This window comes from Schistocerca gregaria, chromosome 4 (genome assembly GCF_023897955.1).
Source record: "Schistocerca gregaria isolate iqSchGreg1 chromosome 4, iqSchGreg1.2, whole genome shotgun sequence".
Taxonomy (NCBI): domain Eukaryota; kingdom Metazoa; phylum Arthropoda; class Insecta; order Orthoptera; family Acrididae; genus Schistocerca; species Schistocerca gregaria.
This window is the reverse complement of record NC_064923.1, coordinates 347154756-347168105: the sequence shown is the minus strand read 5'-3', so window position 1 is coordinate 347168105 and position 13350 is coordinate 347154756.

Sequence of the window (13350 nt, the reverse complement as noted above, 5' to 3'; positions counted from 1 at the left end):
TGAATTCCTTTGAACCTCATACCATCTAGCTCAAGAAATTCTTCCTGCTCTTGTCTTGTAATTGTATGACTTCCGTTTTGTCTTGATTCACCTTCAGCCCAACCTTCAGTGCGTAGGTGCCCATTTTCTGGTACATTTCTTTCAACTCATGGTTTGTTTCACTTAGCCGTGCTACATCATTTCCATATGCTAAACAGAATTACTATCCATCTGCACTCCAGCCCACTCATGTTGCCTACATCCCCTTATTTTCTTTTCTAAGATAACGCTGAACAAATACATTAGAGAGTATCCCATAGTCTGAGGCCTGTCTCAATCTCGAACGTTTCTGACTTGACCCCTCGGAAAAGCACTGCTGCCCCTGACCCATCCATACAAGTTTGCATCATTTTCACTAGTTTTTGAGGGAGCCTGAAGCCACGCAGTGAATTATACAGGCTATTCCTGTGGATGCTGTCCTATGCACGTAGAACATCGACCAACAGACTACAGATATCTTTATCATATTTCCAGTGTTTTCAAACAATTTATCTTGGGGTGAAAATGTGATCTACCGCCGATCGGTCTGATCGAAAGCCAGCTTGGTATTCCAAGTTGTACTCTATCAAGGATTGTAATTTTCTGAGGATAATGACAGAGAGTGCCTTGTATGTTACATTTAGCAAGTTGATGCCTCTGCAGTTAGCACATTCCATTTCACTTCTCTTCTTGTACGAGAATTGGAACTTGAATAGTTGCGACTATTTATTTAAGGCTCGTACAAAATAGATATTGTTTCAACTTTTACTAACCTTCAAAGTCGTCACCTGCATTGTGTATAACTCGTTGCCAGCGATGTGGAAGTCGTAGGTTACTCTCAGCAATGCCAGTTGTGTTGACAGTTCGAGTGGCGCGGTCTATTGCGAGACGAATTTGTAGCAGTTCTGAAGCGAATGCCGTGAAGTGTTTCCTTCAGTTTACAAATCGAGTTGAACTCCCGAGGGATTAAATCAGGGGAATGCAGTAGGTGGTATAGCACTTAGGAGCCCCATCAGTCAAACAAATCAGTAACAGCTGAAGATTAGATCCAGCAGAAAGTGTCACCACTTCTGTCTGTATGCTGTTCATTTTTGGAACAAAACCTACGGCCAGCTTAGAGAGAGAGAAGTGATGACACTTTCTGCAGGACCTGGCCATCACTTTGCAGGACAATGCTCAAGCACGTACAGTGGAAGCTGTTAGTGATTTGTTTGACTAATGGGGCTGCTAAGTGCTATACCACATACTGCACTCCCCTGACTTAAGCCCTGGTGAGTTAAACTGTGTTCTCTATGCGGAAACTAACTTTGATGTATCGATCTAACAGTGGAATCCCATCACATTGGCTGTTATTGTGTGACATTGCCTGAATTAACATGCAGCAAGATGGAGACGATAAGAATTCACTTCTTCAGGTTCAGTGGTCGAATTAGATTTTTAACCACGATCAGGTAGTAATACGACTGAAATCAGTAATTTAGATGTGTTGTGGGTAAAATCGGCGCTGGCGAAACCGTATATAACAGTTCAGTGAGCACTGTAGTGTAGGGGTTATATTCAGGTAAGCCAGTGAAATGTTTTCTTTGCTGACTGTTTCGGGTAATTATATCGTACAGTGAGGTCAGGCGCGTTGCATGTCGGTTGTATGGCAGCAGCGAGCAATCTTTTTGGGCGAGGTAGTACACTGAGGTGACAGTCAGCCGGCCGGTGTGGCCTAGCGGTTCTAGCCGCTTCAGTCTGGAACCGCGCGACCGCTACGATCGCAGGTTCGAATCCTGCCTCGGGCATGGATGTGTGTGGTGTCCTTAGGTTAGTTAGGTTTAAGTGGTTCTAAGTCTAGGGGGCTGATGACCTCAGATGTTGAGTCCCATAGTGCTCAGAGTCATTTGAACCATTTGACAAAAGTCACGGTGATGCCTCGTAATATCGTGTCGGACCTCCTTTCTACCGGCGTAGTGCAGCAACTCGATGGGGCATGAACTCAAGTCGTTGGCAGTCCCCTGGAGAAATATTGAGCCACTCTGCCTCTATAGCCGTCCATAACTGCGGAAGTGTTGCTGGTGCACGATTTTGTGCACGAACTGACCTCTAGATTAAGTCTAATAATTGTTCGATAGGATTCGTGTAGGACGATCTAGGTGGCCAAATCAACATCGCATTGTCATGGGAACATGAAGTTCATGAATGGCTGCAAATGATCTCCAAGTAGTCGAACATAGCAATTTCCTCTAAATGACCGGTTCATTTGGATGAGAGGTCCCAGGCCATTCGATGTAGACAAAGCACACACCATTATCGAAACATCACCATCCTGCACAGTGCCTTGTTGACAACTTGGATCCATGGCTTCTTTTGGGTCTGCGCCGAACTCAGTTCTTACCAACTGAAATCGGAACTCATCTGACCAGACCATGGCTTTCAATCGTCTAGCGTCTAAAAGCGACATGGTCACGAGCCCAAGAGGGGCTCTGCAGCCGATACTGCGCTTTCAGCAAACGTATCGCGTCGGTCGTCTCCTGCCATAGCCCAGTATCGCCAAATTTCGCCGCACTGCCATAACGGATACTTTCGTTGTATGTCAAACACTGGTTTCTGCGGTTATTTCACGCAGCATTGCTTGTCTGTGGATCTCGAAATACTGAAATGGAGGGCAGGGTGGAGGTTTGTTGTGTTTTCTGATGAAACCTTGTTCTGTCTCGCTGCCAATGATGGCCGCGTGGTGATGCCGGTGTGTTTGTTAGGAGGCCAGTTGGGGGCCTGCAACGAACGCGCCTATCCGGTAGACACACTGGATCTACACCGGGAGTTATGGTCGCGGGCGCGATTTCGTATGGGAGCAGGAGCACTCTCGTGGTTATCCCACGGACACTGACAGCCAATCTGTATGCCACTCTGATGATTCGACCTGTGGTGCTGCCTTTCGCGAACAGCATTTCAGGGGAATTTTCCAACGGATAACGCTCGGCCACATATTGTTCTTGTAAACCAACATGCTCTACAGAGTGTCGACATGTTGCCTTGGCCTCATTCATCACCACATCTGTCTCCGATCCAGCGCATATGGGACATCATCGGACAATAATTCCAGTGTCATCCACAAACAGCATTAACTGTCCCTGCACTTCCCGACCTCATGCAACAAGCATCGAACTCCATCCCATAAACTGACGACGCAATGTATGCATGTTTCCGTACTTCCATCCAACATTCTGGCGGTTTCTCTGGTTACTAATGTACCAGCGTTTCACATCTGCAATAGCTTATCTCGCGCTTACATCAACGTGATATCTTGCAATATTAATCACTTAAATGTGTTACATAGACAATCGTGTTCCCGAAATTTCATTACTTTACATTGCGATTTTTCCGTCATTGCAGTACTTTTAAGATTTTTTCACTTTTGAGTTTAACGAATATATAGAAAGTATTGAATAAGTTTATTTTTTGACTGGCACAGTTTATTTTTTGACTGGTCAGTTGACCAGCACGAATTTAAAGGACAAATGTGGTGTATGTGAACGTTTCTATGTAGGGCAAACGAGTATGCGTTTCTCCACCACGAGAGCAAACAAACATAAGAGAATGAATTGCAAATCCTCATTTAGTGCACATCTGCTTAATTACATTCACAACATCAGTAGCATTGAGGAATCCTCGAAGGTACTGCGTAAGTAGGATACCCATATTTGTCGGGGTCCAACATAGGACATGTTATCATATGTTTTGGGTCTAACTAGGGTTGCCGTATATAGCTGGGTCCTCGTCGGGAAGCTTTTCAGATTTCAACTTTTTCAGCAAGTCTTTCTCCCTTTTAGGTATTTGTAAAGCTCCATGCATGTCAGCTTGTAGTTAAACTGGCACTGTAAGATTGAGCCCCCAGTCCCAGGCAGTAGTCGATTTCTTTCGTCAGCCGACTGGGCCGACATCAGTGAAAAGACTTTTTCTCGTTAATGGTTGAATACAATGGGGGCCGAGCACCAGGTCCTAAAGTAGGTCTATGTAAATCACTTTGAACGTTTATGAATAAGTTTCTCATTTCCCTTTCTCTTCACACCAGCAACATTACGGTTAGTATTATCAGTAGTACAACAAACTGGCTTTTCTAAAGTTTGTATTTTTTCACACACTGCAAAAGATACTGACTCTACATCTGAGTAGCTTCACTTTACACTTCATGGAAATTTAAAAGTTCAACTTGAATTCCCTCGTCCATATTGCAGTATCTCACAACGATCCGAACAACTTTGACTTCACTTCTGTTTGATCTGCCCCTCCTTACCGTTACACGATTGTTTTCCAGAGACCGCAAAACATCACAAATAAATGGCAAAATGACGTTAGCAATAATTGCCTCGATTTTGACGTTAGCCAATGACAGGACGGATGGCAACCCTGCTAGTACCCGACTTTTCAGTCAGAGTCGTGTAAGCGCGAGCAAATTCTCTTTTTTTGTGATTTGATTTGATCCATTATAAATGGTTTTTGAAAGCCTGCGACTGTAGAAACAATAGGTTTGTTTATAAATAAATAAATCTTCTGCTACCAGTCACGATTTCTCTTTATTTTACTATTCCCATTTTCAAGTGAGCATTTTGTGTGTATTAAGCCATTTCTTTTGATGTTGAATGTGCACACAACAAACACACTACATCAGCAATAGCAACACACATACATAATACTCGACACCCATTTGGAAAAATAGAGCAAAATGTCAAAGTACTCCACCGACTAAACAAAGGACATAAAATTGATTTGTGTGTGTGAGACTCTACACAAATGGACCATTAGAAAACAGCAAGTACAAATTCTTCTAAATTTTAGCCACTTACCTCACAAAAAGAATTGATACCCAACTAAAAAATCGCATGTTTGTTATGTATTAGAGTAAAAGTCAACAAAATGAAGCACACTCATACACACTGACGACATCAAAAGAAATGACTTAATACGCACAAAATGCGCACTTGAAAATGGGAATTATTTCTCGAAACGCGTCGTGCGAATAGTAAAATAAAGAAAAATCGTGACCGATAGCAGAAGATTTATTTATTTATAAACAAACCTAATATCTTTTTTTCGTATTCCGATACTTCTTCCGCTGGTTTTTTTATGTATTCAAGCGATTGTGATGCAATAAATTAGTATAAAATACTAAGGTCGCATATTTCCAATTCGCAATGCATCAACTTTCAAACGAGATCGTTGTACAATTATTTTCGTATTACGTTATTGTTAGAACTTTGTATCACATCTTTGCAGATGGCAGATAAGCCGATACTGGTACGCCATAATAAAGCCCAAAGTGTAATGAGTGGTTGCAGCGCAGAGTATCCGGGCGACCATTGGAGCGAGGGTCCGCGCGGCGGCTGTTGCTGGAGTGGTGAGGTGTGGTGTGGTGGTGTGTGGCGTAGCGTGGTCGCGACCTGCGGCAAGGTGGCCGCGCTGGCCCGGGCCGGGCCGGCTCAAGTTTGGCACGCCTTTGGTGTATATCGCCGGAGCAGCAGGAGGCCTCGGAGGTGGGGGAGGAGGCATCGTGCGGAGGTACTTCCGCAGGTGGTGGCGGCCGCTGCGCCGTTGCCACGTCTCCTCCTTGCCGAACCGTGCCTGCTCTTCCTTCCGCGGGTCCCGTGCCGTGCCTCAGCTACCACCATTCACGTCTCACGCGGCAGAAACATTTCCTCGCCTGTAGCTGAAGCTGTAAACACTCTCCACATTTTTGTGTTCGCCGCCGACTTAATCCTAACAATACCAACGCATTTTCAACAATGTGTATTACCAAGGAAGGGTACTTCATGCTGCCAACCCGTTAAAAAAAAGTTAACTATTTTTGACTTATATCAACAAGATACACTACTGGCCATTAAAATTGCTACACCAAGAAGATGGCGTGCTACAGACACGAAATTTAACCGACAGGAAGAAGATGCTGCGATTTGCAAATGATAAGCTTTTCAGAGCATTCACACAAGGTTGGCACCGGTGGCGGCACCTACAACGCGCTGACATGAGGAAAGTATCCAACCGATTTCTCATACACAAACAGCAGTTGACCGACGTTGCCTGGTGAAACGTTGTTGCGGTGCCTCGTGTAAGGAGGAGAAATGTGTACCATCACGTTTCTGACTTTGATAAAGGTCTGATTGTAGTCAAACGCGATTGCGGTTTATCGTATCGCGACATTGCTGCTCGCGATGGTCAACGACATTGCTGCTCGCGATGGTCAAGATCCAATGACTGTTTACAGAATATGGAATCAGTAGGTACAGGAGGGTAATACGGAACGCCGTGCTGGATCCCAACGGCCTCGTATCACTAGCAGTCGAGATGACAGGCATCTTATCCGCGTGGCTGTAACGCATCTTGCAGCCACGTCTCGATCGGTGAGTCAACAGATGGGGATGTTTCCAAGACAACAACCATCTGCACGAACAGTTCGACGACGTTTGCAGCAGCATGGACTATCAGCTCGGAGACCATGGCTGCGGTTATCCTTGATGCTGCATCACAAACAGGAGCGCCTGCGATGGTGTACTCAACGACGAACCTGGGTGCACGAGTGGCAAAACGTCATTTTTTCGTATGAATCCTCGTTCTGTTTACTGCATCATTCAACATAGTCAGACGAACGAATGCAGTCAGTGTGGAGATGCCGACACAAGAGACCACCGTACAGAGTGCCGCTACGTGTGGAAAGTATGGGAGTTACGCCGATTGATGCTGGGGCTTATAAACCAAATTGCACCTTCCAGTGTGACACCAAAGTGGATTCTCTGTCCTGACTTTAAACTGCACCCAAGAAGGAAGAGCAATGCCGTGGCCTGGCTACTGGGACACACTGCCTACGCTATTTTTGAGTTACAACTGAGTGACGCCGTGCAGTACATGGCCTACCTGTGGGAAGGTCACCAACGACTGAACCGTTCACCAAAGAACAGCGAACATTTTGCAAACAGTTTATCAGTTGCGTTACTGTATGGTTATCTGAGGATGTTTCAGATACAGTGATATATTTGCTAGAAATATCCATTTGGTTACCATTTTCATTAGAGTTTTCAATTTTCTTTTACTTTATTACATGATACACTTATTTCAATTTGTTTAAATTTCACAACTCATACACATTTCTTTTAGGATTGTTACCAAAAGCACTCTGTGAATAACCTGTCACATATTTCATTTGTTTTTGTTATCATTCTGTTTTCTTTAAAGGATTTCGATTCTGTATAATATTCAGCTGTTACGCACAATTACATTTCTGTTCTTGTATTTGTTTTATTAGGCAGAAGAGCCAACACCGTGTTACTAGAGGAGGCCGAAATGCACGCGTTTTAGCTCACGCAGGCTGGCGTGAGGAGGGAAGAACTATACTGACGTGAGGTCTGGAACATGACACGGAATGAGAATTCAGAAAGCGGACGTAATTAGTGTGATACTTAACTTTAATCCATTAATGATGAACTTCGCTCTTGACGGTACATGATTCACAATATTATCTGTTCAGAATACATTCTTCAAGATATGACTTCTAGTAACTGAATATGGCACCTTGCTAGGTCGTAGCAAATGACGTAGCTGAAGGCTATGCTAAACTGTCGTCTCTGCAAATGAGAGCGTTTGTAGTCAGTGAACCGTCGCTAGCAAAGTCGGCTGTACAACTGGGGCGAGTGCTAGGGAGTCTCTCTAGACTAGACCTGCCGTGTGGCGGCGCTCGGTCTGCAATCACTGATAGTGGCGACACGCGGGTCCAACGTGTACTAACGGACCGCGGCCGATTTAAAGGCTACCACCTAGCAAGTGTGGTGTCTGGCGGTGACACCACAGTATTGTTGTAAAGATGTTAGTTGTAATGATGTAATGTTAATAAATAAATAAACTACAAAAAAGCGCGTCATTCGCGCGCATAATTTTTGGAAGCCGGGACTGCGCTCGCGCAAACCTGACGATTAAAAAAAAAAAGTTTTCACTCTAGAATATAGTAGATTTCTTATGTAGGCTCACCAGCGAACTGCATGTGTCAATAACGATATTCGATCATTTTTGCGTAAACGGACGTAGAACGGTAGGCAGCAGTTGGGCACGCACAAGGACTCCCGCACGCGGGCACCTACGCGGCGTGCGTGCGACCCAGGCTGGCATGCGCCGCGGACGGCGGCAGCCGCTCGTCACGTCCAGGGCTTACGACACCTGGCGAAGCGCGCGCGCGCCCCGCTCTGCAGCCATACGTGCGGTCGCTACTGTACGCTCCGAGATAGGGCGGCAGCGGGGCCTTCCAATGTTAATGTCGCAGTACGGATCTTCGGTGCGGCAACTGAGACTCCTGACCAGGGACTTTTACACTATCTGATCGAAAGTACGTGGACACACCTATGTGAGTGACCACTGGATGTCACGAGAGTGGACCCCCCCCCCCCCCCCCCCCCCAGTATAAGAGGAAGCGTCGAGTATTCTGTTGTTACCGGAATAATCACAGAAAACGATACAAACATCCAAAAGATAGACGGCTCATGCGTCTGTTCCGGGAGCTAAACCGCCGAGCTGAAGAATGGCGGCAAGACCTCTGGGAAACAAAGCCTCCAGGCTAGGGAAGAGTTGCTACTTGTCACGGCACTACGCCAATCCCCACCGAAGAGAGCAATACGCGGCCCGGATGGCCTCATATACGACTCGCTTGGCCGTGTTGAACTGAACGCTGACGTATATGAACATCACATAGCAGCTCCGCCCCCACGGCGGGAATAGGACTGTATCTAGCAACGAATCGCCGACTTTCGCCAACTCACCGCACAACAGAGGCCTCTTCTTAGCACTCACGCTGAAGTTAAAAAAACTCATCAGAAAGACGAGCAACTCGGCGCCTGGCCAGGACTTTGTGACCAACACCGATCTTAAGCATCTTGTGTGAATAGCCATCGTCCTCTTAACTCGAATTATCAACAGCTGCTTACTCAACGGCTGTTGCCCAGAGGACTGGAAGACCTTGTCGATGACATCAAAAGTTCACTGAGGCTTTTTGCGAATGATGCTGTAGTATATCGAGAGATTGTAACGATGGAAAACTGTATTGAAATGCAGAAGGATCTCCAACGAATTGATGGATTGTGCAGGGAATGGCAATTGAATCTCAATGTAGACAAGTGTAATGTGCTGCCAATACACAGAAAGAAAGATCATTTATCATTTAGCTGGACAGTGAAGGGGGAGGCGTGTTTATAGCGATAAGAAGTGCAATAGTATCGAAGGAAATTGACGGAGATTCGAATTGTGAAGTGATTTGGGTGAAGGTCACGGTTAAAGCAGGCTCAGACATGGTAATTGGATGTCTCTATAGGCCCCCGGGCTCAGCAGCTGAAGAATAATTTGGAAAATATTTCGAGTAGATTTCCCCACCATGTTATAGTTCTGGGTGGAGATTTTAATTTGCCGGATATAGACTGGGAGACTCAAACGTTCATAACGGGTGGCGGGGACAAAGAATCCAGTGAAATATTTTTAAGTGCTTTATCTGAAAACTACCTTGAGCAGTTAAACAGAAAAACGACTCGTGGCGATAACATATTAGACCTTCTGGTGACAAACAGACCCGAACTATTTGAATCAGTTAATGCAGAACAGGGAATCAGCGATCATAAAGCGTTTACTGCATCGATGATTTCAGCCGTAAATAGAAATATTAAAAAAGGTAGAAAGATTTTTCTGTTTAGCAAAAGTGACAAAAAGCAGATTACAGAGTACCTGACGGCTCAACACAAAAGTTTTGTCTCAAGTGCAGATAGTGTTGAGGATCAGTGGACAAAGTTCAAAACCATGGTACAATATGCGTTAGATGAGTATGTGCCAAGCAAGATCGTAAGAGATGGTAAATAGCCACCGTGGTACAACAACCGAGTAAGAAAACTGCTGCGGAAGCAAAGGGAACTTCACAGCAAACATAAACATAGCCAAAGCCTTGCAGACAAACAAAAATTACGCGAAGCGAAATGTAGTGTGAGGAGGGCTATGCGAGAGGCTTTCAATGAATTCGAAAGTAAAGTTCTATGTACTGACTTGGCAGAAAATCCTAAGAAATTTTGGTCCTATGTCAAAGCGGTAGGTGGATCAAAACAAAATGTCCAGACACTCTGTGACCAAAATGGTACTGAAACAGAGGATGACAGACTAAAGGCGGAAATACTAAATGTCTTCTTCCAAAGCTGTTTCACAGAGGAAGACTGCACTGTGCTTCCTTCTCTAGATTGTCGCACAGTTGACAAAATGGTAGATATCGAAGTAGACGACAGAGGGATAGAGAAACAATTAAAATCGCTCAAAAGAGGAAAGGCCGCTGGTCCTGATGGGATACCAGTTCGATTTTACACAGAGTACGCGAAGGAACTTGCCCCCCTTCTTGCAGCGGTGTACCGTAGGTCTCTAGAAGAGCGAAGCGTTCCAAAGGATTGGAAAAGGGCACAGGTCATCCCCGTTTTCAAGAAGGGACGTCGAACAGATGTGCAGAACTATAGACCTATATCTCTAACGTCGATCAGTTGTAGAATTTTGGAACACGTATTATGTTCGAGTATAATGTCTTTTCTGGAGACTAGAAATCTACTCTGTAGGAATCAGCATGGGTTTCGAAAAAGACGGTCGTGTGAAACCCAGCTCGTGCTATTCGTCCACGAGACTCAGAGGGCCTTAGACACGGGTTCACAGGTAGATGCCGTGTTTCTTGACTTCCGCAAGGCGTTTGACACAGTTCCCCACAGTCATTTAATGAACAAAGTAAGAGCATACGGACTATCAGATCAATTGTGTGATTGGATTGAGGAGTTCCTAGATAACAGAACGCAGCATGTCATTCTCAATGGAGAGAAGTCTTCCGAAGTAAGAGTGATTTCAGGTGTGCCGCAGGGGAGTGTCATAGGACCGTTGCTATTCACAATATACATAAATGACCTGGTGGATGACTTCCGAAGTTCACTGAGGCTTTTTGCGGATGATGCTGTGGTGTATCGAGAGGTTGCAACAATGGAAAATTGTACTGAAATGCAGGAGGATCTGCAGCGAATTGACGCATGGTGCACGGAATGGCAATTGAATCTCAATGTAGACAAGTGTAATGTGATGCGAATACATAGAAAGATAGGTCCCTTATCATTTAGCTATAAAATAGCAGGTCAGCAACTGGAAGCAGTTAATTCCATAAATTATCTGGGAGTACGCATTAGGAGTGATTTAAAATGGAATGATCATATAAAGTTGATCGTCGGTAAAGCAGATGCCAGACTGAGATTCATTGGAAGAATCCTAAGGAAATGCAATCCGACAACAAAGGAAGTAGGTTACAGTACGCTTGTTCGCCCAATGCTCAGCAGTGTGGGATCCGCACCAGGTAGGGTTGATAGAAGAGATAGAGAAGATCCAACGGAGAGTAGCGCGCTTCGTTACAGGATCATTTAGTAATTGCGAAAGCGTTACGGAGATGATAGATAAACTCCAGTGGAAGACTCTGCAGGAGAGACGCTCAGTAGCTCGGTACGGGCTTTTGTTAAAGTTTCGAGAACATACCTTCACCGAAGAGTCAAGCAGTATATTGCTCCCTCCTACGTATATCTCGCGAAGAGACCATGAGGATAAAATCAGAGAGATTAGAGCCCACACAGAAGCATACCGACAATCCTTCTTTCCACGTACAATACGAGACTGGAATAGAAGGGAGAACCGATAGAGGTACTCAGGGTACCCTCCGCCACACACCGTCAGGTGGCTTGCGGAGTATGGATGTAGATGTAGATGTAGATGTAGATGTAGCTACAATATAGCAGGTCAGCAACTGGAAGCAGTTAATTCCATAAATTATCTGGGAGTAAGCATTAGGAGTGATTTAAAATGCAACTATCACATAAAATTAATCGTTCGTAAAGCAGATGCCAGACACATTCATAGGAAGAATCCTAAGGAAATCCGGAAACAAAGGAAGTAGGTTACAGTACACTTGTTCGCCCACTGCTTGAACACTGCTCACCGGTGTGGGATCCGTACCAGATAGGGTTGCTAGATCAAAGGAGAGCAGTGTGCTTCGTTACAGGATTATTTAGTAATCGCGAAAGCGTAACGGAGATGATAGATAAACTGCAATGGAAGACTCTGCAAGAGGGACGCTCAGTAGCTCGCTACGGGCTTTTGTTGAAGTTTCGAGAACATACCTTCACCAAGGAGTCAAACAGTATATTGCTCCCTCCTACGTAGATCTCGCAGGGAGACCACGAGGATAAAATCAGAGAGATTAGAACCCACACAGAGGCATACCGACATTCTTTCTTTCCACGAACAATACGAGACTGGAATAGAAGGGAGAACCAATAGAGGTACTAAAAAGTACCCACCGCCACACACCGTCAGGTGGCTTGCGGAGTATGGATGTAGATGTAGACAATCCATATTTCCAAATGAGGAAAAAAACCGAACGTTGCCAGACAGCTACCGCCCGATTAGTCTGCTGCCCACACTCGGTAAAATATTGGAATGGGCGCTGCTACATCATCTCAAAGACTATGCGGAAGAACAAAACATCAACCGCCACGAACAGTTTGTCTTCCAGCCACGGTTATCGGCGGAGGTTCTGCTGCTTCGGATCACAGAATCCATGCCACTCAAGACGAGACTCCACAGCTGGAGTTTTTCTAGATATCGGAAAGACACAAATACGGGTGTCAAGCTAGTCGATCAAATCCGTCTCTCCGAATGTTACATTAACCTGAGTGATAGCTTTCTGCAGGGCAGGCGCCTGTCTGTACAAATAAATGGGAAGGTGGCACCACTGAAACCTGTCTCAGCTAGCATCGTACTGGGACCGGTGATATTGCCATGCCTGTTTAACCCTGTTTAACTTGCTTGTTAACGACATTCCCACCACTAAACACTTCACCGCCAGTCTGTTTGAAGATGACACGGCCTTCCTAACCTCTGGAAGCAACATCGAACAACTTGTCACCAGGATCCAGCGACAACTTCACGTCACCGAACAGTGGACGAAGAGCAATAAAATCACCGTAAACACTAGAAAAACTACAACAATACTATTTGCGAAGAAACGTCCAGGAGGATGCGACTTGCCATCAATGGACAGCCAGTACCCTGGACTAGGCAACGAAATAGCTGGGAGTCATGTGGATAAAGGGATGACTTTTACCCCACATATACAAGATCGAAAATTGAATAGTACGAAGACGCTTGAGGGTATTTTTGTTCTGTCGTTGAAACTACAAAAATGCGTGTTTTTTCACCAGACGCATTTCATTTTATTGAGGTAAAGCATCATCAGTGGTGTTTAATTAAGTTATTTACATAGATCGA